Source organism: Erpetoichthys calabaricus, chromosome 15 (genome assembly GCF_900747795.2).
Source record: "Erpetoichthys calabaricus chromosome 15, fErpCal1.3, whole genome shotgun sequence".
Classification (NCBI taxonomy): Eukaryota; Metazoa; Chordata; class Cladistia; order Polypteriformes; family Polypteridae; genus Erpetoichthys; species Erpetoichthys calabaricus.
In genome coordinates, this window is record NC_041408.2 from 87,285,028 (window position 1) to 87,310,153 (window position 25,126).

The following is a 25,126-nucleotide window of genomic DNA, read 5'->3' on the forward strand; positions in this document are numbered from 1 at the left end:
GAGGGCTGGTTGTAACTCAAGTTGGTTGTAAGTCAAGACTATTTTTCCCATAAGAAATAATGGAAATGCCCTTAATGTGTTCTGAACCGCCCACAGCAACACTTACTTAACTTTTTTTTATAGAAAAGGGTTGTATAATGTGCATAATTTACCAAAAACACCCATACTTTTTCTAATGTACTAACCAAAAAGTTATAAAAAGTGCCTAGCCTACCAGAAACAACAATTTCATACTGTACTCACCATTTAAGTTGACGTCTTTGGCTTGCAGGAAGAAAGGAGGAGGAGAATGAAATGGAAGGTAGTTATTGTTTGGAAGGAGTTTCCTTATACAAATCTTGTCTTTGTAAAATTGTCGAGATGGTGGATTTCGACATGCTGTACATATTAGCGAGATCAGTCACACGAACGCCACTCTCATATTTCCACACAACTTCCTTCTTCGTTTCGATTGTGATCGCTTTCTTTACCTTCGTTACCTTCGCTTCCTTCCTTAGCGATTATTGAAATAAATTACATAAATCACTGCACTGACCGAAATTACGTACACAAACACACGTATCTGGGCTCCGACTGACTCTTACAAACGCTCTCGGTTGTTTGTTTACAATCGCACAAGCGGATACACGTGACCGCATTCGGGTCGTAACGCAAGATGTTGGTCGTAATTCAAAACAAAAATTTTGGTCGTAAAGCAAGTTGTTCGCATGTCAGGCCGGTCGTAAATCAAGGGGTGACTGTAATTGCAACACAAACACTGACTTAGTCAGTTTTAACGCAAAAAGATGCTGACAGAAGAAGAGAAGAAACGGGCCGCTAGGGTGGAGAGAAGAAGAGCTACTCATGAAGCTGCAAGCAAACGAATGGTAAACGTACAGAGAAAGAGGTTGAAGTCTAGAACTGCTCAAGTCAAACGTGCAGTGCGCTGTTACTGGTACAGATATAATACAGGTATAGTCTTATATATAAACGTCTATGCGTGGAAGTGTGTCTGTCTGTCCAGCCCGGAAATGAGAGGTGGAGTCATGCTAAGGGCTCCGCCTCCAAGGATATGCAAGCGAGGCCAGCACATCGACAAAATGAAATTTTCGAAAAGAGAGACACTCGCTTATCCGCTATTACAGAGTGTGGTGAGCACATCAGCAAAACGATACCTCCGAAAGAAAGACAGTCGCTTAGCCGCTAATGAACAAACGATGCAAGCGCGTCGGCCTGTGTGGCTCATCCCTACCACCTTCGCCGTCACTTTCCCTACCTCTTCATATCTTTAATCATTCTTGAGGCAGATAGAACACTTAAGTGCCAGCTTAAGTGAAAAATGAAGAAAAATGTACTAAGTAATTGCAACACAAAAACTGACTTAATTAGTTTTAACGTGAAAAAATGCAAGCGAAAGAAGAAGAAGAGAAGCAGCGGGACGCTAGGGTGAAGAGCTGCTCATTAAGCAGCAAGTGCCTCAACCTCTGAGCAAACGAATGATAAACGTACAGAGAAAGAGGATGTAAACTAGGACTGCTCAAGTCAAGTGAATTCACTGCACGTTATCGTACAGTCTGCCTGTTACTGGTATAATAAAATATGTGTTGACCAGGGGGTATTGCAGAATCCCAAACTGCAGGCACAATTGCACAGACACAAATCCTGACTTAAATAAAGGCGTTCATCTCATAAATACCTTGTACAACATTTTCAAGGGAGGTATAAAGAAAACACACTATGCGTCGTCCACTACCAGCTGACTTTGGCTCACCTGTACTGAAGCGCGGAGCTGCTTTAATGCAGGATCCGGGAGTCACAAGTCTGCCCATCGGAAATACTTCCAGGTAATGGCAGAAGTCCCATAAAGTAGGGAACCATTAATCCTTTCAGTGCCCTCTGGCAGCACCCACAGATCCCAACAGGGCTGTTCAATGAGGCTACAGTTCCCAGCAACTTTAGTTTAGGTACTGCAAAAATGCATCCATTAAGTCACTTCCTCTTATGTAACAAGACCTTAATAAACACTCCTTTAAGTCTTCATAGCACAAAGCATCAGTGAAGTGTTTATTCATCTGTGCAGTGTGACCTGCTAACAACTCGTCACTTTGGAGTGGTCTGGGGTGGCTAAACTAAGACATGTTAAGTGTAAAACCTGCAAATCCGTCATATTGACGAGTCACTTTATAATCATGTCAATACGCCACACAGGACAGACATGAATAACCCATCAACTGATGAAGTGTTATGAAGACCAAACGACGCCTTTGTGAAGGTCTTGTTACGTAAGAAGAAATGAGCCATAGGTGCAGTTTTGTAGTGTGTAAACTACAGGGTTACCCAAATGTGAGCTGCACTTTTAAAATACGGTCATATGAAAGAGTTTGGGACCCCCTCTTAAATATTTGGATTTTTGTTTCTCATTGGCTGAGTTTTCAAAGTCGCAACTTCCTTTTAATATCTGACATGATTTATGGACACAGTAGTATTTCAGAAGTGGCATTAAGTTTATTTAATTAACAGAAAATATGCAATATGCATCATAACAAAATTAGACAGGTGCATAAATGTGGGCCCCCCAACAGAGATATGACATCAATACTTAGCTGAGCCTCCTTTTGGCCTCTAGACGCTGTCCTCCTATAGCCTCTGATGAGTGTCTGATTCTGGATGAAGGTATTGTTGACCTTTCTTCATACAAAATCTCTCCAGTTCAGTTCAATTTGCTTCAAATCATCCCATAGATTTTCAATGATATTCAAGTCAGGGAACTGTGACGGCCATTCCAGAACATTGCACTTCTCCCTCTGCATGAATGCCTTTGTAGATTTCCAACTGTGTTTTGGGTCATTGTCTTGTTGGAATATCCAACCCCTGCATAACTTCAACTTTGTGCCTGATGCTTGAAAATTATCCTGAAGAATTTGTTAATATTGGGTTGAATTCACGTGACCCTCGACTTTAACAAGGGCCCCAGTCCCTGAACTAGCCACACAGCCTCACAGCATGATGGAACCTCCACCAAATTTGACAGTAGGTAGCAGGCGTTTTTCTTGGAATGCGGTGTTCTTCTTCCGCCATGCAAAGCGCTTTTTGTTCTGACCAAATAACTCCATTTTTGTCTCATCGGTCCAAAGCACTTTGTTCCAAAATGAATCTGGCTTGTCCAAATGAGCATTGGCATACACCAAGCGACTCTGTTTGTGGCATGAGTGCAGAAAGGGCTTCTTTCTCATCACCCTGCCATACAGATGTTCTTTGTGCAAATTGCTCTGAATTGTAGGACGATGTCCAGATACACCATCTGCAGCAAGATGTTCTTGCAGGTCTTTGGAGGTGATCTGTGCGTTGTCTGTCACCATTCTCACAATCCTGCTCATATGCCACTCCTGTATTTTTCTTGGCCTGCCAGACCTGCAGGGTTTAACAGCAACTGTGCCTGTGGCCTTCCATTTCCTGATTCCATTCCTTCCAGTTGAAACTGACAGTTTAAACCTCTGAGATGGCTTTTTGTAGCCTTCCTCTAAACCAGGAGACTGAACAATCTTTGTGTTCAGATCTTTGGAGAGTTGCTTTGAGGATTCCATGCTGTCACTCTTCAGAGGAGAGTCAAAGGGAAGGAAGCACAACTTGTAATTGACCACCTTAAATACCTTTATATCTCATGATGGAACACACCTGTCTATGAAGTTCAAGGCTTAATGAGCTCATCACACCAAGTAATCAGCATTGAGCAGTGACAGGCATTCAAATCAGCACAATGACAATGGGACCCACATTTGTGCACAGCCAGTTTTTCACATTTGATTTCATTTCATACAACTTAAATACACTGCCGCCTCACAGTTAGGAGACGTGGATCACTTCCCGGGTCCTAGCTGCATGGAGTTTGCATGTTCTCCTCGTGTCTGCATAGGTTTCCTCCCAAAGTCTAAAGACATGCAGGTTTGGTGCATTGGTGATCCTAAATTGTCCCTAGTGTGTGCTTGGTGTGTGGGTGTGTGTGCGCCCTGCGGTGGGCTGGCGCCCTGCCCGGGGTTTGTTTCCTGATTTGCACTCTGTGTTGGCTGGGATTGGCTCCAGCAGACCCCTGTGACCCTGTAGTTAGGATATAGCGGGTTGGATAATGGATGGATGGATGGACAACTAAATACTGCTTCACTAAAAATCTTTGTTCGGAAAACACCGCAGTACTCAGATGTTCCTAGGAAATGACAGACATACCACTGTTATCTTTTTTGTTGAAAGGAGTTTCAGTTATTATGCAGGCTGAGAGGGGTTCCGAAACTTTTTCATATGAGTGTATGAACCCAGCCAGGCCCCGTCCCTGTCCCTTGTCATGTCGTAGGGCCACATTAGCAGCTCCTTGCCTAGTGGGCAGACTGCCACAGCCTTGGTGGTTCATCGACTTCTCTGACGCGACTCAGTGGTACTAAAGGAGGCAGGTGAATTCTTAAGGTTAACGTTTGTGTCATTGTCTCTCGTTTCTATATCAGACCAAGACAGACAACCAAAGCCTTGGATCATATGGAGATATCCCAATATTGAAAAAGTTATTTCATAAGAAGGCTGGATTTTTTATTAACGGAGTCGCAGCGATTAAATCAGCATAAAATTATTACTTTCCCATAATTATCTTTGGCACAGCGGGACAAAGGTAATGAAAGTTAAAATTAGACTCCATGCTAAATCAAATAAGGATCTATACTTACCGGAAATAGCCTGTTATCAAAATGTATTTGTTCCACATGTAAATATTCATCGACAATGATATTATTAGTTAAAGACATATGAAACAATTATTTAAGAATGGCTCAATCCCTCAGCTGAAAAAGGAGCTCAAGAAGCCCATGAATAATGAGTTGCTCTGCGGCTACTGGGATGTCATTTTTCAAAGCTGTCAGCTTGCTGGTTTATCAGTCGTACATTGTTATAAAAACCAGACATGCTTTTCAACTTTTTTTTGCATTCACCTGAATCTCACTGGTGCGAGTTAGAGCAGGGTGCGCACTGGAAAATTTTTTAAAAACAATTCTGTAATATTCTAACATTTAACATTTTTATCTGAGCAGCTCTTACTGTTTACCCCCTTGTAGCCCATTAAGAGGGTGTCTGTGCCACTTTCATTACTGCTCTGTGATCGCCAAAAATTATTTAAATATTAAAAGCCATAACAGTGACTAATCATCTTCTTGGAAGACTTGGCGCCCGCGTGTATGTGGAAAGAGAGTGGCCTTGAACTTCTGAGGGGCCGTGTCTTCAGATCTCTTTCCATATGGAGAATGTTTGAAAACGTGCTGGCATGGAGTGTGCACGACATTTATTTAATTCTGAATGGGCAACACTGGACCTTCAGGAAGTCTGGGGAGCCCGTCGCCAGTGGTGCTCAGAAATGTTACACTCCTGGGCTATCATTTGTAAAACTTTGCATGGATTGGAGTGTGAAAGTTTGAGTACAACAGAAAAAAAAACAGGAAAATACAAATCGAAATAAACCATACAAACAAAATAAAAACCCAATCAACAAAAATACAAATCCAACAAAACAAAGTCCAAATAAACCGTAAAAGCAAAAATGCAAATCCAATAAACAAAATATAAATCCAAATAATCCAAATAAACAAAAATCCAAATCCAATAAACCATAAAAAGAAAATCCAAATCCAAAAACTAAAATACAAACCTAACAAACAAAATACAAATCCAAACAAACTATACAAATAAAATAACAACCAAATAAACAAAAATACAAATCCAACAAAACAAAATCCAAATCCAAATAAACCATAACAACAAAAACACAAATCCAATAAACAAAATATAAATTCAAATAATCCAGATAACAAAAACAGAAATCCAATAAATCATATAAAGAAAATCCAAATCCAAAAACTAAAATACAAACCTAACAAACAAAATACAAATCCAAACAAACCATACAAATAAAATAATAACCAAATAAACAAAACTACAAATCCAACAAAACAAAATCCAAATAAACCATAACAAAAACACAAATCCAATAAACAAAATGTACATTCAAATAATCCAGATAACAAAAACAGAAATCCAATAAATCATATAAAGAAAATCCAAATCCAAAAACTAAAATACAAACCTAACAAACAAAATACAAATCCAAACAAACCATACAAACAAAATAATAACCAAATAAACAAAACTACAAATCCAACAAAACAAAATCCAAATAAACCATAACAAAAATATAAATCCAATAAATCATACAAAAAAAATAAAAACCAAACAAACAAAAACACAAATCCAACAAAACAAAATGCAAATCCAAATAGATAAATAGTTAGAGATAGATAAACCGTAAAAGCAAAAATGCAAATCCAATAAACAAAATATAAATCCAAATAAGCCAGATAAACAAAAATACAAATCCAATAAATCATACAAAGAAAATCCAAATCCCAAAACTAAAATACAAACCTAACAAACAAAATACAAATCCAAACAAAATAACAACCAAATAAACAAAAATACAAATCCAACAAAACAAAATACAAATCCAAATAAACCATAACAACAAAAACACAAATCCAATAAACAAAATTTAAATTCAAATAATCCAGATAAACAAAAACACAAATCCAATAGATCATACAAAAAAATACAAATCCAACAAAATAAAATAAAAATTCAAATAAACCATACAAACAAAAATACAAATCCAGTAAAAAAAATACAAATCTGAATAAAGCATAAAAGCAAAAATGCAAATACAAATAATCCAGATAAACAAAAAAACAAATCCAATAAACCATACAAACAAAATCCAAACCTAACAAACAAAAGTACAAATCCAAACAAACCATTCAAACAAACAGTGACTACCAGATCACCAGCAGGCAGTGGACACTTGGACTCTCCGACACCCCAAGCACATTCAATGAAGCACAAGGCTCTGTGGCTTTTGCAGAACTAAATGCAGTCCCTCAATGGGGATGGGCAGGAGGCCCCACCTCACTCATAACACATGGCACATCAAAGAAGATACATAGACATATAGTAACTGAAAAATGCACAAAACTAATAAAAAATACAGAATAATACAAATAATTATCACTAGGAATAAATAAACAAATGCGCCAAAAACGGAACATCTTGTACCCATTGTATTCACAAAAATGTTTTGTTACAATATATTAAGAGAAACATATGTTTGCTTATATTTCAAATATAATCCTTAAAATTGCATACTTTTAACATATTGCAAGGTATGTCCACATATATTTCGGATATATTGCAATATATTTCATTTTTGGATGGAATGAAGAGTTTTATCTACAGAAAAAATCAACATCCAAGAAATCAAAATGACCTCAATCACGTGTATTTTTCTTAAGCTCATTTATGGCCGTAGCCAGTGTAGTAATCGTCTCTTTCAGTTCGGACAGTTCGCTTCGGATTTCATGCTCTGCAAGTGGAAGTGCAGCTCCTGTTACAGCAGGTGCTGCAGGCTCGCGATGAGTAGATGAAAGCACATCCCGCAGGGCCTTTTCTAGTCTCGAATGAACCTCAGAAATCGGCGATCCAGCGTGACATGTATCACCTGTATCACTTGCACCTTCTCTCCCGTTTTCACTCTCGACTGGAGACAAAATAATGGAGCGGGGTCCCAGGAGATCTGCGCCTTCGTCTGCCTGTTCCAAGTCAGTTTCCGAGAGGCCATACCTTACACTCGGGCCGGATGTCTGTCCAGACTTTGAAGCAGCTTTAAGTTTCTTTCTGACTTTTCTTCTTGTTACTCATGCCTGTATATTGTAGTGGAAGTTCCTTGGTCGGGTTAAATACAGGATACCTCTAAACAAAGTGAAATACGTGGGAAATTAAAGCCGCTGCAAGTGGAGCTCTGCTTTAGACGTCCATCTCCTATAACGATCGAGACCAACTCCCTTATTTTCTACTTTGGATTTGTCGACACAAGTCCTTGGTGTGCGGTGAAGGGACAAGCAGAGAACTGAAGCATGAAATGGTCAGCAGCGCCGCTCGAGGTCTGTGCCAACGGGCTCATCAGAGCCACTAAGAGTCTCGGTGTGGCCATCATTTTCATCGATTTTTCTTCCACTTCTTCCCTTGCTGAGCTCTCCAGTCTTCTCATTAGAATTAAATTTACAGCATTTTTCCTCATTCTTTCACATAAAGCAAAATATGCATGTGTGACAACACGGTGTGAAATTATGCAAACTTTATCATCCAAATATAGAAATATTACAGAGAAAAATGTGATTGTAATTACAGGCCTTGTGGATTGCATAGCTTGATTACATTATAAATATATCTGAAGAACTGGAGTCGAAAGGCTTTATTTGTTGAGTATTAGACACAAGTTTGGTTTCACGTGTACATCATAAGACTTCACCACACCTCCAGATAACCTTAGCATTTGCCAACTGCAGTAAGCCGATTACCAAAATACTTGGAGAGATAACTGGATGGATAGGTTTTGATGTCTCATCTGCATAAGCAACAGCAGACAGGCATATTGTTAAAAGCTGGACAAGATAACTTGTGGATTACTAAATTTAAAGATTTCACTGGTGAAGGTGCAGCAGATCACAGGGTGGCACTGCAGGGGTGTTCACAGTTTCCCTCATCTATTTTGGGCAAGTAGGCCATTAAGCCTATTTCTTGGGTTTGACAGCCAGGACGTCATTGGACAAGTGAGGCCTACTTGTAGTTTTCAAGCCCATTTGGGAGTACATTCTCTGTCAATAAACTCTATTGTATTAAGTAACTTTTTCTTGGTTATTTTGTGTCAGGGGTTTTCAGGGTTTCCCTCTCCTATTTTGGGTGGAGAGGTTGTAAGGTGTGCTTCTTGAGTTTTAAGGCCAGGCTCAGTATATGCTAATGAGACTACTTGACCAACCTGTTGTGTTCAGGTCTGTGTTGCAGTGCATTCTTTATCAATAAACTATTACTGTGCTTTTCTTATTTTGTGTCAGGGGTTTTCGTAGTTTCACTCTACTATTTTGTGCACAGAGATCAGAAGGACCAGGCCTAGTCCTACTTGTAGTTTTCAGGCCTGTGTAGGAGTACATGCTTTGCCAATAAACTCTATTATGTTAATGTCTTTTTTTTTGGTTATATTTAACCAGGGGTTTTGCATAATTTCCCTCACATATTTTTATACATGTAGGCCGTAAAGCCTGCTGATTGTACTTGAGGGCCAGGCCTGCTTTGTGATAGTGAGGCCAACTTGTAGTTTTCAGGCCCAATCAGGACTCTATTCTTGTGTTAATAAAGCCTATTGTATTAAGTAGCTCTGTCTTTGTTATTTTTGGCCAGGGTTTTCACAGTTCCCTTCTCCTAATTTCAGTGCACAGGCCACAAAGCCTGCTTCTTGAATTTGAAGATCAAGCTTTCCTTGTGCTGGTGGGGCTTACTTATAGTTTTCAGACCCATTTGGGTGTACATTCTTTGTCAAAATACTCTACTATATTAATAAGTCTTTTGTGGTTATTGTGGGCCCAGGGTTCTTACAACTCCCCTCTCCCACTGTGGGTGCACAGACTACAAAGCCTTCTTCTTGAGTTTGATAGCCTGGCCTACTGTGTGCTAGTGAGGCCTACTTGTAGTTTTCAGGTCCACTTGGGAGTACATTCTTTGTCAGTAAACTTATATTGTAATAAATATCCATCCATCCATTTCCCAACCCGCTGAATCCGAATTCAGGGTCACGGGAGTCTGCTGGAGCCAATCACAGCCAACACAGGGCACAAGGCAGGAACCAATCCCAGGCAGGGTGCCAACCCACCACAGTATAATAAATATATTGTGAAGGACAGCCGGGTCTCATGCCCAGCAGGGACGCCCCTGCTGCATCTGTTCCGGGGGAGCCACCATGGGCAGCTCAATACCGCCCCCGGGACGCTTGGTGGCAGTCTCCCTGGCGGACGATGATCCCCCAGCCTAGCGCATGGCTCCATGGGAAATGGAGTCCTCCACAGTCTGGTTGGGGGCTCGGATGGCCGCTAGGGTGAGCTGCATGGAGTCTGCAGCCCGGCTGGCCGAATCTTCAGCCCCACCCGGAAATGCAATTAGGACCAGGTGATCAAGCAGCTGGAGCACTTCTGGATGGGGTATAAAAAGTGCCAGCCACCACCACTCAGGGAGCCAGAGTTGGGAGGAAGGAGACGAAGCTTGCGGAGGAGTGGTGGGAGAGAAGAGTGTGTTATTGTTGGGATTGTGCTTTTGGGACTATGTATTGCCTGTGGGTCACAGGGAAGACGTGCACCCACAGGTGAAGAAAAATAAAAGTCTTATACTTATAAAAGTTGTATACGTGCCTCTGTGTCATTCTGTGCCGGGTCAGGCACCTATATAGCGCCTTTCACAATATATTATATTATTATTATATTATATAACACTTTATTTTTGTTATTTTGGACCAGGAGTTTTCTTAGGTTCCTGCTCCCATTTTGGGTGCACAAGCCACAAACCCTTCTTCTTGAGTGTGAGTGTCAGCAGTACTTTGTGATAGTGAGGCCTACTTGTAGTTCTCAAGCCCATTTGGTATTATATTCTTTGTTAATTAATTAAGTAACTTTTTTTTGTTATTCTGGGTGAGGGGATTTTACGGGTTCCCTTTCCTATCTTGTGTGGAAGCCACAAAGCCTTCATCTTGAGTGTGAGGGACAGGCTTAGTTTGTACTAGTCAGGCCTACTTGTAGTTTTTAGGCCCTTTGAGGATTACATTCTTCGACAATAAACTCTACTTTATTAAGTAACTGTTTTTCGTTAAGTTTGGGCTTGGGGTTTTCACAGGCTCCCTTTCCTATTTTGGGAGCACAAGCTGTAAAGCCTTCTTCTTTAGTGTGAGGGCTTGGCGTAGTGAGCCCAACTTGTAGTTTTTCAGGCCCTTTTGAGAGTACATTCCAGGCCCGGTCTTAGGTATTATGGGGCCCTAGGCGAAAGGGGGGTCCTGGGGCCCCCCTGGAAGCTCTGTGAAATGCGTGAAAATTAGACCAAGGAGTCGATCCGGGGCCCCCCCGGACGCCGGGGCCCTAGGCGGTCGCCTACTTCGCCTATGCCTAAGGCCGGGCCTGATTGGGACAAATAATGCTGTAGTATATTTAAGTATATATGACAATTGCTCACTCGGACAATTTGTTTTGGGGGCCCCCAAGAAGGCGGGGGCCCTAAGCTATAGCTTGTGTAGCTTATACGTAAATCCTGCACTGGTACATTCCTTTTTCTTTTGACACCAAAGCCTAGCCTTGAATGTCCAAACAACAACTATAACAACAGCAAACACTACAGTAACGGGCACGGAGTCATTTATAACACCACAACCTGCTTTTAAATTATGCTTTGAGAAAACCCACATCCTCCGCCAGTTCTGATTTTCAGACTTTCAGGGGATTCAAGGAGTGAGTTAGAGCATCCCAGGCCTCATTGTCTCACACATGGATTCCTGTTTTGCTTCCAAAGCAGCCCCCCTGAGACCCTGAACTGGATTAATTAGGGAGTTTTTTTATGTGTCAATACAAAACAGTTTGCCTTTGTATAAATGCATTCCATATCATATTTCTGCTATCTTGTAAAAACCCAAATAAAGTCAATTTCAGAGATACCCCAAGTCACCTGTTTCAGCTCTCACAGTAAACATGTCGACAGGGCTCTCGCCTTCTACCGTGTGGTGGAGAAGCCCCCTCTCTGTGTGCCGTAATCCATAAATAATTCACACCTGCTTCATTGATTCCTCCGCAGGTAGAGACAGGCTGAAGGGCATCAGACGGCTCTCTTGTCTTCGTGTTCGTATTTACACAGATATTCTGTGCCATATATTGTGTAATAAAGAAAATACATTAATAAATGTTTTATTTGCTTTGCAACAAACAAATATGACTCCAAGCATGGAGAAGTTACAAGAATGTCTGATTGACAGAGTGAGCACACAACACATCCACCCATTACTGAATCCACTTACTGTACAGTGCTGTGATAAAGTGTTTGACCAAACCAGTTTAATCCAGTTGGAGGTACCAGGGTTCTGATGCCTATCTATTAGTTGTAAAGCAGGATGACCTATTATTATTAATATTATTATTAGCTCTCTCTGGATCTGGATCGGTTCGCAGCTGAGTGTGAAGCGGCTGGGATGGGAATCAGCACCTCCAAATCTGAGACAATGGTCCTCAGCCGGAAAAGGGTGGAGTGCCCTAACAGGGTTGGTTGCGAGATCCTGCCTCAAGTGGAGGAGTTCAAGTATCTCGGGGTCTTGTTCACGAGTGAGGGAAGAATGGAGCGTGAGATCGACAGGCGGATCGGTGCGGCATCCGCAGTGATGCAGGCTCTGCATCGGTCTGTCGTGGTGAAAAAGGAGCTGAGCCGTAAGGCAAAGCTCTCAATTTACCAGTCGATCTATGTTCCTACCATCACCTATGGTCGTGAGCTATGGGTAGTGTGGACGAAGGTTCGAGGTAAACAGCAGGCAGACAGCAGATATAGAGTAGAAAGCAATTTCTTTATTCTTGGTAAGCAGAGAGACCACTCCAGCCCTGTCAGCTAGTGTCACTGACAGTCACCAGCAATAGCCCAATCTTGGGGGGGTGAGTTTCTTTTTTATAACAGACATTTTTACATCTTACAGAGATAGCTTATCATGAGACACGGTTACACAATTCTTTGGAGGGATTCAGTAATATGCCCAAAAATTACAACACATTTGTTCAACCATTAAAGGAGAAGTGAAAAAGCCTGTTGCTGCTGATTTTACAATCCTAGATGTTTGTTAAGATTAACAGTTTCCTGAGTACAGACTAAAAGGTCAGCAGTTTGACAGAAATGTTGCAAGTTTGTCCTTTTAGTTTTGCGTACACACTTAATTTTTATATGTATGTCTAATTAATAAACAATTAATCCATGGCTTATTAATACAAACTAGTAATATACTTATACTGTTAAATGATTACACAGTTAATGGTTTCCCTTTTTTAACAATCTTAATGCATTCATATGGTTAACACAAAGAATTCTTATACTTGCAAATGTATACATATACATTTTCATAGCATAAGCTGGGTTGCATAATAATATATTTTCCATCAACCCAAATGCACACAGATAGTAATCATCAAGGCATTTTGGACTTGTTTATCTAAGTACAAAAATTTCATTGCACTAAGGCATAGTCACGAAATCTTCTTCCCCTCCCATGGACTAGGTCAAAAGGTCCTCAGCCCAAGATTCTTTGTTCAACTATTATTCAAAATATTGATTAAAATTTTTATTATTCCACAGTAGTGACCGAAAGAACAGTGATGCGGGCTCTGCATCGGTCTGTCGTGGTGAAAAAGGAGCTGAGCCGTAAGGCAAAGCTCTCAATTTACCAGTCGATCTATGTTCCTACCCTCACCTATGGTCATGAGCTATGGGTAGTGACCGAAAGAACGAGATCGTGAATACAAGCGGCTGAAATGAGTTTCCTCCGCAGGGTGTCTGGGCTCTCCCTTAAAGATAAGGTGAGAAGCTCAGTCATCCAGAAGGGCTCAGAGTAGAGCCGCTGCTCCTCCACATCAAGAGGAGTCAGATGAGGTGGCTCGGGCATCTGGTCAGGATGCCTCCAGGACGCCTCCCTGGTGAGGTGTTCTGGGCACGTCCAACCGGGAGGAGGCCCCGGGGAAGACCCAGGACATGCTGGAGGGACTATGAGAACACCTCGGGATTCTCCGGAAAGAGCTAGAAGAAGTGGCCTGGGAGAGGAAAGTCTGGGCATCTCTCCTCAAGCTGCTGCCCCCGCGACCCGACCACGGATAAGCGGAAGAGGATGGATGGATGGATGGATTATTATTAATCCGTTTGAGTTCATGCCATAATACAAACTGATAACCAGGTCCATTCCTTGAGCCTGTGGTTAGAATGAGGTAGAAGCCTCTTTAATGGAGAGAGCCTTTCTTAGGATATGACATATAACAAGTAGTGTGATCTTCTCTAATTCTTGTATTTTGATGTTACCTGAGATCTGTAGGGTATGTTTCTGTATTCCTTTCTTTGTAAGTCTGACGGCTCCTGTCACTTCTGGCATTGTTGTGGCTTTTGTTCCCCCCATTTGTTCAGTCTTGAATTTCAGGGTCTTTATATTTTGACAGTTTTTCAGTTTCTTTTACTGAGGTGTTTCTTTCAGTCTGAATGGACATATCGATAAGTAGGCTGCGTTTTTCTTTTTCGTTCTTAATGATAATGTCTGGTGTCACAAACTCCACACAGAGCCATAGCAAGGTTTTGGGCAGCCACCCGTATAATTTGGTATCCTGGCTGCAAAGTCGAAAAATGAATAACAGCAAAACCGAGTCCAAAACATAACTGAGGGAATAGGGAAAAGGTGGAGGCTTTTAAAGGGGAAGACAGGAAGTGAAGTCAAAGAAGTCGGGCTCATGAGGGTCTTCAACCATAGGCTTGAACCTGGACGTGACATTACAGGAGCCGGAGCCGGCAAGGTCTTCTTCCATAGTCTCGGTCCCGGAAGTGACGTCAAGAGGGCCAGGTGGGATCTCCCGTAAATGGTCTCCAGGAAGTGGAGGAAAAGAATCAGTGCACTCTGTCACATCCTGGTATGATTGGGAATTACCCTCATTCAAGCCCTTTAGCTGCCTCCCATGCGCACGTGTGTGACACTGGTCTGTTGGCTTTTATCTCCCAATCTGTCTGTACTGGCATGTCCCACAGGACTGTGGTGTCATCTTTTTTCTGTTACTATTTGGGTGTCATGCTCATACCATTTTATTTGTATTATTATTAATACATTCTCAAGCCCGTTTAATCCAGTTGAAGGTAATAATGTAGGTTTCTGAAACCTATCCTGGCAGATTCGGGTATAACACAGGACTTATTATCATTATTGTTATTACTAGGGGGCCAAGCTTTGGTGCCCAGCCCCCAGTTGCGGCCAGTCTGCTGCTTGCATTGTGAAGAGGGGAGCTGAACGCACCCCAAGGAGACGTGGTCACTCCTCTGAAACTCCCTCTTAAACAGTGATACAATGGGAAACAAAATTTTTTTTACCTCCTCTTTGCTCAATCAGCTGCTGGCTGGCTTGCTGCTGCCGCCGTGCTGCGTGATCTGCATCTCACGTGGAGCTTCAAACATTTAAAAGCCTCTACAGCAGCTGTCCTACTCTTTGTCTTTTATTTCCGGCCCCAGGCGTGGTTAAATGTCTTGGCACAAAGTCTCGTCTCGCGGGACGTGAGTTCTTGATATTTTTTAGTTTAGAATTTAAAAACGGAATAAGAATCTGAAAATCTAATGTCACATTAATGATCGAAAAATTCTGAAAAGAATGATTCCAAACATATATATGTAAGTTTTAAATTAAGCCTGATTTAAAACGTGACATAAAACATAGCACAAAATCATTGCACTTTTAGGCTTAGGATTTTATATATAGAGAGAGAGTAGATTATTATTTGGGGTGGTGCATTAGAACAGGGGTGGGCAGATTCAGTCCTGGAGGGCCGCAGTGGCTGCAGGTTTTTGCTCCAACCCAATTGCTTAATAAGAAACCCTTATTGCTCAAGTAACACTTCAGCTTCACTTTAGTTGTCTCGCTCGTTAAGATTTTGAACCCTTATTGCTTATTTTAGTCTTAAACAGCGGTATTCTTGGTTTTTAATTGCTCCTAATTAGCAATGCCATGCAAATGACAAAAGAGACCAGCATTTCTCCATTTAGCTTGTTTTCATTTACACCTGTGTGTATTTATCACGCACTATTTGGTTTAATTAAATACTTGGAAGGAAAGTGAAGAGAAAAAAGTGAAGCACTGAGAATTACTCATCTGTTTTAGACTTCAAATCATTTGGATGATATCCTTAGAAAGGAAAATAAATCTAGGATATGAGAATGACCTGACATGGCAGAGTTAAAGCACTAACAAGCCATGCAATTAAATAATTGACAAGGATTGGTTTTTAATTAAGCAACTGGGTTGGAACAAAAACCTGCAACCACTGCGGCCCTCCAGGACTGAATCTGCCCACCCCTGCATTAGAACATTAGAACAATCTAGATGAGAACAGGCCGTTCAGCCCAACAAAGCTTGCCAGTCCTAACCACTTATTTCTTCCAAAAAGTTAAGTACATCTTGCCTGAAGAAGGGGCCTGAGTTGCCTCGAAAGCTTGCATATTGTAATCTTTTTAGTTAGCTAATAAAAGGGGTCATTTTGCTTGGCTTTTCTCTACTTCCAAAAAGTTGAGATTTGAAAGTCCCTAAAGTCTTACTGTCCACCACACCACTTAGTCACTTATTCCAAGTGTCTGTGGCTCCCCGTGTAAAGAAAAAAATTCCTGATGTTTGTGTGACATTTCCCCTTAACAAGTTTCCAACTGTATCCCCGTGTTCTTGATGAACTCATTTTAAAATAACAGTCTCGATCCACTGGACTAACTCCCTTCATCATTTTAAACACTTCAAACATGTCACCTCTTTATCTTCTTTTGTTTTAACTGTAAAGGCTCAGCTCTTTTAATCTTTCCTCATCACCCCTGTAGCCCTGGAATCAGCCCAGTTGCTCTTCTCTGGACTTTTTCTAGTGCTCTTGTCTACCAATGTGGATAATGCTGCCACAACCGTGCTTCTCTGTCGGTTTGGTACTCCATGGTTGATTAGACCATTAGAACAGTTTGGACAAGAACAGGCCATTCCACCCAACAAAGCTCACCAATCTTATCCACTTAATTATTCTGAAAGAACATCAAATTGAGTTTTGAAAGTCCCTAAAGTCTTATTGTCCACCACACCACTTGTTCACTTATTCCAAGTGTCTGTGGTTCCCTGTGTAATAAAAACTTCCTAATGTTTGTGTGACATTTCTCCTTAACAAGTTTCCAACTGTGTCCCCTGTGTTCTTGATGAACTCATTTTGCAGTCACTGTCTCAACCCACTGGACTAATTCTCTTCATCATTTTAAACACATCAGTCAGGTCTCCTCTTATTCTCCTTAAGACTCAGCTCTTTTAATCTTTTCATAACTCATCCCCTGTAGCCCCGTAATCAGACTAGTTGCTCTTCTCTTGACCTTTTCTAGTGCTGTTATGTCCTTTTCTAGCCTGGAGGCCCAAACTGCACACAGGACTCCAGATGAGACCTCACCAGTGTGTTATAAAGCTTGAGCAGAACCTCCTGTGACTTGTACTCCACACATCAAGGCACTATATAACCTGATAATCTGTTAGCCTTCTTAATGGCTTCTGAACACTGTCTGGAAGTCGATAGCTTAGAGTCCACTATGACTCCTAAATCCTTCTCATAAGGTGGACTCTCGATTTTCCGAACTCACATTGTGTATTCAAACCTAACATTTTTAATTCCTATGTGTAATTCTTTACATTTACTGACATTAAATTTCATCTGCCACAAATCTGCCCAAGCCTGTCTACTATCCAAGTTTTCTTTAATGATATAACGGATTCCAAATTAGCTGCTAATCCACCTATCTTGGCATCATCAGCAGACTTACATTAGTAGTGTTATTATGCATTGGAAGAGAAGAACTGCATCCCAGGTAAGACAGAGAAAAATACATTACCCGGACTGGAGGCCAGTACAACAATGAAAACAAAGTGGCCAGCGAGACAGGAATATACTTTTATACCCAACCGGTATGAATTAATAAATGGACTTGCGGAAGCCGAGAGTAGAGAGTGGTTCCATTCTCCATACAACAGGTGGCAGCAATTTCTCATAAGAAATCCCAGTTGGGACAGCTGCAAGGGTGCTTAGTAGATGGAGTCCAGAAAGGCAGACCTGCAGGAGTCCCTATGGGCCAATAGAGGGCCCTACTTTCTTTATGTTCTGGAAGTGCTTCGCAGAAGATACAGCATGAACACCTGAAGCATTCTCGGGTCCGGCTTAAAAAATGGGCAACACTCAAATGGAGGATGGAAGGAGGAAGAATTATTGATTTATTGTTGGTTTATTTCATTATTGTGGCTAATTATTGGAGAGGCTGGTGGAAAAGGTGCTTTTGGGAAGAATAAAAATCCTTTATTTTATTCATATATTATGTGCTGTATTGCTGTGTCTGTGGTTTGGGGATCTCTGACGCCCTCTTGTGGTTACAGCATACATTCTGAAACCCATTTAGTCCAGCTGAAGGTATAAGGGTTCTGAAGTCTATCCTAGCAGCAGTATGTGTAAGGCAGGATGGCTTATTATTATTATATTTAATTATTCTTACATTCTGAAGCCCATTTAATCCAGCTGAAGGTAATCCTGTAGTTTTCTGAAGCATGTCCTAGCAGAAGTGGGTGCAAAGCAGGACTGACCATTATCCATCCATCCATCCATTTTCCAGCCCGCTGAATCCAAATACAGGGTCACGGGGGTCTGCTGGAGCCAATCCCAGCCAACACAGGGCGCAAGGCAGGGAACCAGTCCCGGGCAGGGCGCCAGCCCACCGCAGGACACACCCACACACCAAGCACACACTAGGGCCAATTTAGAATCGCCAATCGACCTAACCTGCATGTCTTTGGACTGTGGGAGGAAACCGGAGTACCTGGAGGAAACTCATGCAGACATGGGGAGAACATGCAAACTCCACGCAGGGAGGACCCGGGAAGCGATCCCGGGTGTCCTAACAGCGAGGCAGGAGCGCTACCACTGTGCCACCGTGCCGCCCGGACTGACCATTATTTTTATTATTATTATGCATAGATTCTCAATCTTATTTAATCCAATTGAAAGTAATCCAGTGGGTTTCTGAAGCCTTTCCTGACAGCACTGGTCCCAAGGCAGGACTACCAATTGTAGAAACAGGGTCTCCAGGGACTACAGTGGCCAAGAGAAATGACCAGGAGACAAAGGTTCAGACAGAAATGTAGTGAGGGAAACGCTGTGAACAACACCAGGAAGAGTAATATAATCAGCAACGAAAACAGGAAGATAAACCGTAAGTCAAATTTAGAAGGAGAGAAGAGAATTGAAACCAAAGGCGGTGGACCTACTTGTAAAGACGCTAACTGTGGTTTATAGATTACCCAGCTGAAGGATAACGAAACATGGTGCAGGCGGTGAATTTATAGCGCTCATCTGCTGATGTCAGTGGAGCGTCAGTTGTGGTCATGTGATGTGTTTCAGTGCGCCTCATAAATAAAAGACAAACGAAACGAAACAAAGGTAAACTTTACAAAAATGAGTGAAACAAATTGTTCAAAACCCAACAAAAAAAAATGTATTCTCCATCGGAAAAAGATACAAATCGCCACATAAAACAAACTAAGTAATAAGCATAATTATTATTATTCTCATTTCTAACCGTACCCTTGCGGCTCCACCCGCGCATTAGTGAAACTTGACAGTGAGGAGGGCCCCAGCCGGCTCCCCACTCCTGACGTCATGCTTCCCCCTTCCCTCTGCCCGCAGCCTGTGTCCCGGATTAGCGCGAATATATCGCTCCTACAAGCGGACTATGCTACTTAGCACGATCAACCTGAATATTCCAGCAAATTATAGAAAAAAACCTGTTCTAAATCTCGTTCTCTAGCTAAGTGGATGTAAGGTACAGTACACCCCAAGGCTGACGCGTGAGTGAGGAGGACATCGCCCACCTCCCTTCAGCTCGCTGCGTGTCTCTCGGATTCACGCAAATAAATCGCTGCCACAAGCGAACTATGATGCTTAGTGCAATGAGAGAAGTCAGAAAATCAACTGGAATGTTCAAGCAAATTCTAGAAAAAAAACCCAATCAAAATCCATTAAGAAGTTCTCTCGTTCGCTAGCTAAGCGGAGGTAAGGTACAAGTAACCGAGGCTGGCGCATGAGTGAGGAAGGCCCCGCCTCCTATTCCCATCGGCCCACAGCGTCTCTCTTGGATTTGCGCAAATAAATCGGTGGCACAAGTGAACTATGATGCTTAGCACAATGAGAGAAGTCGCAAAATCAACCGGAACGTTCAAGCAAATTATAGAAAAAAGCCCGATCTAAATCCGTTAAGTAGTTCTCTCATTCGCTAGCTAAGCGGAGGTAAGGTACACGCCCCGAGGCTGGCACGTGAGTGAGGAGGACTGTGCCCAACTCCCCTCAGCCCACTGCGTGTCTCTCGGATTCACGCAAATAAATTTGGTACCACAAGCGAACTATTATTCTTGGCTTGATGAGAGAAGTCGTAAAATCAACCGGAATGTTCAAGCAAATTCTAGAAAAAAACCCAACCTAAATCCGTGAAGCAGTTCTTTCGTGAAAAACAGACAGATAATTGGATTTTATATATAGAGAGACATGGTAGCACTTAGAGAGGTATGGTCACCCCTTCCCTCGGCCCGCAGCCTGTCTCGGATTAGCACGGATATATCTCTCCTGCAAGCGAACTGTGATACGTAGCGCAATTAGAGAAGTCGCAAAATCAACCGTAATGTTCAAGCAAATTCTAGAAAAAAACCCGATCTAAATCCGTTAAGTAGTTCTCTCGTTCACTAGCTAAGCAGAAGTAAAATATGCCGCGGGCCCCCTCGGCCCACTGCATGTCTCTCAGATTCACATAAATAAATCGGTACCAGAAGCAAACTACGATACTTGGCACAATGAGAGAAGTCGCAAAATCAACCGGAATATTCAAGCAAATTCTAGAAAAAAACCCGATCTAAATCCGTTAGCTAGCGAACGAGAGAACTACTTAAGTGGAGGTAAAATATGCCATGAGGCCCCGCCCCTCAGCCCGCTGTGTGTCTCTCAGATTCACATAAATAAATCGGCACCAGAAGCGAACTACGATACTTAGCACAATGAGAGAAGTTGCGAAATCAACCGGAAAGTTCAAGCAAATTCTAGAAAAAAACCCGATCTAAATCCATTAAGTAGTTCTCTCGTTCACTAGCTAAGCAGAGGTAAAATACGCCCGACGCTGCCGTGTGAGTGAGTGAGGAGGGCCCTACCGCCCTCCCCTTGGCCTGTTGCGTGTCTCCCGGATTCGTGCAAATAAATTGCTGCCGCAAGCAAACTATGATTCTTAGTGCAATGAGAGAAGTCGCAAAATCAACCGGAATGTTCAAGCAAATTCTAGAAAAAAACCCGATCTAAATCTGTTAAATAGTTCTCTCGTTCGCTAGCTAAGCAGAAGTAAAATATGCCGTGGGGCCCCTCGGCCAGCTGTGTGTCTCTCAGATTCACATAAATAAATCGGTACCAGAACCGAACTACGATACTTAGCACAATGAGAGACGTTGCAAAATCAACCGTAATGTTCAAGCAAATTCTAGAAAAAAACCTGATCTAAATCCGTTAAGTAGTTCTCTCGTGAAAATCGGACAAACATACAGACAGACAGATGTTGGATTTTATATATTTAGAGATGATAAGATAACCCATCACTCTTGCATCTGTATAATTTAATTCAAGGTTACAGGGGCCGGGTGCCATTCAGTCACCAAACCCACTCATGCAAACACCCACAAAGGACCAATTTGGAGTCCCCAATAACACACACATTTCAAGTTGAAACACCAGCACCAAAGTTCTTGGAGGAAAACCCACACGTAGGCACAAGGAGAACATGCAGACTCCACACGGTCTGTGTGCTTACAATAGAACCTCGAGTCCCCCGAGCCGTGAGAGAGCAGCAGTAGACACCCCATTGAACACACCCGGCCCTGTTCATTTTGTGCAAATAATGACAAAGCAATCCACATTAATCAGCTTGTTATGTGATATTATAAAGTAGCGCCCAGTACATTTAAACCCTTTTAATGGGAACTGAATTGAACATTTCATGTGACAGTGTCAGAACAATGCGGATGATACAAGCCTTGCTTATTCTTGGCTGGGTACGTACATTTTCTGCTGCTCCCTTTAACTCCCTGCACATTTTCCAGACGAGTTGCTCTTATGTGTCTGGTGTCATTTGGCACTCGGCTTGAAAATGCTAGGCTGGCACAAAGATTTGCCAGCATCAAAGGCAGATTCCTGCCAGCGACCGCTGGGGAAAACATCTGTTTACTCTTGGAGTTGAACCAGTCCTTTTGAGCCACGTCGGGATGTCTCTTGTGGCCAAATATTTTTTATGTTTTAATTAAAAATAAATTGTTATTCCTGACTTTCTTTCCTCCTACACCTCACTCACATCAGTAAAATTATATTTCCTTTAATATGGAGATGAATGATACTTAAATAATGAAAAATCTTTCTAGTTTTCCTTTGCCTAATCAATATTTATTTTGTAATCTGATTCTTGTCGTGTACTAAATATTCATTTTCTTTCACTTCCAATTCTGTATTCCTTCATGGAATGAAAATGGTTGCAGTTGTGACAAAAGACTCAGTTGGGATGGCAAGTGCATACTGGAGATGCGGTTCCTGTCACTAAGGGAACACATGCTGGCAAGGTGTTTTGTCATGGGGGTGTCACAGAAGGACCCCCGAACCTAAAAATGTCCCCAACTTATCTGTTATCTGTTTGGCAGGTGTCAGACTGAGCTATGATTCGCTGACACCCCTCACAGACACACTGAACTAGGATGGACTGTCGTGTCATTTATCGTTAGTAGTTTATCAGGGACAGTAAACCGAGAGTGCAGACATCAAGCAAGGGAGTGGAGACAACGTTTAATTACCGTATATACTCACAGATAAGTTTTCCCGTGTATAAGTCGGGACGTGATTTTACGGTATAATTTCTGGTATTTTAGAATGTCGGTCGTATAAGTCAAATTCGGAAAACTCCCGCTATTGGTCTAAGAGATTATGATATGCTAACGCCCACCTGAGATAGTAACCACGGAGCACATGGCCTTTTTATTCTATGTATTGTGCCTACGTGACCACACTGAAATACCCGAACTATTCCAAAGCGACGTTTCCACTGATTTGTGTTTTTTGAATCTCACATCCTCATAGACCTTTATCATAAGAGCATCCCTTATCTATGATGGAGCGTTCGATCAGAAGAAAATATGAAATAGGAGAGGGAAACCCCTGAAAACCCCTGACACAAAATAACCAAGAAAAAGTTACCTAATACAATAGAATTTATTGACAGAGAATGTACTCTCAAATGGGCTTGAAAACTACAAATAGGCCTCACTTGTCCAATGACGTCCTGGCTGTTAAGCCCAAGAAAAAGGCCTAGTGGTCTACCTGCCGACCTATTCCGAAAGTGACGTTTGCACTGATTTGTGTTTTTTTTGTATCTCACACCCTCATACACCTTTATCTACAATGGAGCATTCGATCAGAATTAAATATGAAGCTGGTTTTAAATTAAACGAGGAGGCAAGAAGATGTAACAAAAATAATAATATCACATTTTTGAACGGGCTTATAAGTCGGGATCTGATTTTATGATTGATTTTGGTCGGTTTCAAGACCCAACCTATATGTGAGTATATGCAGTAAGCCTCACGACCCATTCTGTCAACCTCCCGCTCCATTCTTACCTCACTCGTGAACAAGAACCCTAGATACTTGAACTCCTTGACTCGAGGCAGTAATGCGTTCCCAACCCTGGAGAGAGCATCCTAAGCTTTTCCGTCAGAGAACCATGGCCTCGGATTTAGAGGTGCTGACTCTCATCCCCGTTGCTTCACACTCAGCTGCTAACCGCTCCAGTGAGAGCTGGAGGTCACTGTCCGCCGAAGCCAACAGGACCACGTCATCCGTAAATAGCGATATTTTTCAAAGGAAATAAAATCTACAACACAGTAAACTGTGCAGAACGTAAAAAGTTCTGAATGCTTTCTGAATCCCCCTGTATTGACAAAGCAGATGGCAACCCCTTTCTGCACACCCCCTTTGATTTAGGACTCGCAGAATGGACAACACCTTCAGGCGGAATTCACAAATTACTGATTCAAACAGAGACTTGAAAACTTAAATTGTGCCCTGCGTTGCCCCCTTTCTAATCGTCTCCTTCAGCATCTGCATGTCCTGCTCCACCTGTGGACTCCTGCTGGCACAATGGCACCCATCCAGCCTAATAAGGAAATCAGACAAGCCCTTGCTGGCACCAGAGAAGAGCTGATTCTGTATGTTGGCACGCTCCCGTACTCTTGACATTTTCTTAATTGTGCTAAAGGGCTGGGAGCAGCTGCCTTGTCTTTTTCTTTGTGACTGCCAGGAAAAGATGATCCTCCTGTTCAATCTAGAAACATACGATTCTCCAACCTGCTTAATCCAGGTCAGGGTTTTATGGACACCGGACGGCACTGGGTAGAAAGCAGGAGCCCGCTGTGGATGGGGCACCAGTCACAGGGCCAATTTAGAGCAGTGTTTCATATTAAAACATGGGTCACAAACCAAATTAGGGTGTGGGCACATTTATGATGTGTAGTAAAATTAGCAAAATTCATCCAAGCATAAAGTCTGCGGCAAGAAATGCTTGAAGTGGGCCGAAAGACGACTGCCTCTTGCGAGTGTTCTTCAAAGGGTACCAGCACCTTTTAGCGTATTGCTGCGGTGCTGGAAGCTTTGAGGGGTCTCTCGCAATCCACCTGATTGAATGTCGATGCATCCTAGCGCTTCACGCTACCGAGGGGAAACATTCAACCTCGCTCTTCATTCCAATGGTGATATATCCTAGTGCTTGATGGGGGAACCTCCTCCAGTGTGTTGCGATAACCAACGTTTCACAGAGGGTAGAACGTTATCTAAGCATTGCGTTCCAGCGAGTACAGACAACTTTTCTTAGCATACCACCGTGGTGCTCAAAGCATCATGGGGACCCCCCCCCCCCCAACCATACTCTCCAGTCAAATGTTATTGTGCCACTCTAAATTAGGGTAACACCACTTATTTGGTTCCACTTTATGCATTGGTGGTGATTGACATACCACCCTCTGTTTAAATTATGCAGAACAACGCTGGTACCGCATCAGAGAGAGCTTTCGTTTCTGTAGCACCGCCTCTCTCACAACCTGTTAACCAATCAGACTGAAGTGATTGACAAGCAAAGTCACATAAAGGAAAGTGGGATGGCAGATGGAATGACACGGAGAATCTTGTAAGGTGAAGGGAGCGCGGCACTAGTTTGAAATGTCAGATTGGAAAGAACTGGTGAGGCACAAGAATGAGACGACTGTCAGGGTATGTGTTTGAGTGAATAGGGTGAAGGTACACACATATATACAGGGAGATTCACTCGAAAGAGGCCCCAGATATTCTGGGATATACTCGAGTATAAGCCGACCCGA